Here is a 1,826-nt window from a genome sequence, read left to right as displayed (position 1 = left end):
CTACTTAACATTTCTGAACCTCAGATTTATCATCTGTAAATAGGAGCAACAATAGATAGTATTTTTTTGTAACAAGTCTTTTTTTTTTTTTTTTTTTTTTTTTTGCAGAACCAGAGATTGAACTCAGGTCCTTGCACTTGCCAGGCAAGCACTTATTCTACTGAGCTATCTCCCCGGACCCCTGAAATGATTCTTGAAAGGCAGGAGAATTATGGTTAAAAGTACAGCTTTGGGTATTACCCAAAGTGACTTACATATTAATACAAACATCATAAAAATAAAGGACTTCTTCCCAGAGATACTTTGTTTGTTTTTCTCAGAGATACTTTTTAAGAATCCTAAAATTCAGCTGGGCATAGTAGTACATGTCTTAATCCCAGTACTCAGGATGCTGAAGCAGGAGGCTCACTTAAAGTTCAAGGCCAGCCTGGGTTACCTAGTGAATTCAAAGCCAATCTGAACCATAGTTCTGAACATAGGTATGAGCCTATCTCAAAAACAAACATTATCCTACAATTCATATGGAATCTCAAAAGACATGGAATTAATCTTCCTTGGGTTTTTTTTTTTTTTTTTTTTTTACGGAACCGAGGATTGAATTCAGACCCTTGCGCTTGCCAGGGAAGTGCTTATTCTACTGAGTCATCTCCCCGGCCCCGTTTGTTTGCTTTGTTTTGTCTTTTTGAGACAGGGTCTCACTATACAGTTCAGGTTGGCCTTGAGCTCACTTTGTAACCCAGGCTGGTCTCAACTCACAAGGATCCTACTACCTCAGCCTCCAGAGTACGGGGATTACAGGCATCTACCACCATACCCGGCTAAATATTGAACAAAAAGAAGAAAACAGGAAGCACCACAACACCAGTCTTGCACATGCCTCTCAAAACAGAACAAAATACAAACCAAAAACCAAATTAAAAAATCACCCTAAAAAAAAAAAGTCACCCTAAAATGTATCAAAGACCTAAAAGTAAGACTTAACACTATGAAAGTATAGAAGAAAATATAGCCAGGTGTAGCTGCATAGTGAGTCCTTGTCTCAAAGCAAAACAAACTGGAACCGGAGAGATGGCTCAGTGGAATAAGTGCTTCCCTGGCAAGCGCAAGGGTATGAGTTAAATCCCTGGTTCCAAAAAAAACAAGACAAACAAACAAAACACAGAAAAAAAACCATAGGGGATACACCTCAAGACATTAGTAAAGTTAATAAGTTTTTGTTGTTGTTGATAAAGGGTCTTGCTACACAGTTCAGACATAGTGATCCTCCTGACTCAGCCTCCCCAGTGCTGAAAATACAGGCCCCAGTGTGTGCCACAACAGCTGGTTTCTGGGGCTGGCATGGCATGTGATACCAGGAACTGAACTCGGGACCTTGCATTTGCCAGGCAGGCACTTAGACCACTGAGCTATCTATCCAGCCCAAGGTAGTTTTGTTTTTGCTTTTTTGGATATATTTAGTACAGGGTCTACAGGGTCTCACTAGACAGATCAGACTCTAGTGATCCTCCTGTTTTCAGTTTCCCAAGCATTGGGAGTGCCACCATGCCGTCTCAATTGCTGTCTCACTGTGCCCCAGGGGTGGGGCTGGCATAGCACGCCATCCCCCGTCCCCGGGTCTGCCTAAGCAGGTGCTTTAATCCGCTAAGATATCTGGCCCACTCTGGTAATAAATTTTTGACAAGCCCTAAAAACAAAAGCTAAACCAGACAAATGGGATTCTAGCAAACTAAGTTTTATTTCTTAAAACAACACAATCAAGGGGCTGGTGAGATGGCTCAGTGGTTTAAAGCACCTACTTAGAACAAGCTTAGCAAAGCACAGGGACC

At 41.6% G+C, this 1,826-nt stretch overlaps 1 protein-coding gene across 3 annotated transcripts in view; it reads right to left on the bottom strand.

Moving 5' to 3' along the window:
- The window catches only part of Stat2 (signal transducer and activator of transcription 2), a 22,950-nt gene that overhangs the window by 2,671 nt on the left and 18,453 nt on the right, over positions 1-1,826 (bottom strand). The gene's annotated exons all lie outside the window — the stretch shown is intronic.

This window comes from Octodon degus, unplaced genomic scaffold (genome assembly GCF_000260255.1).
Source record: "Octodon degus isolate 3935 unplaced genomic scaffold, OctDeg1.0 scaffold00287, whole genome shotgun sequence".
In the NCBI taxonomy this organism is placed as follows: domain Eukaryota; kingdom Metazoa; phylum Chordata; class Mammalia; order Rodentia; family Octodontidae; genus Octodon; species Octodon degus.
This window is presented reverse-complemented; position numbering and strand designations above follow the sequence as displayed.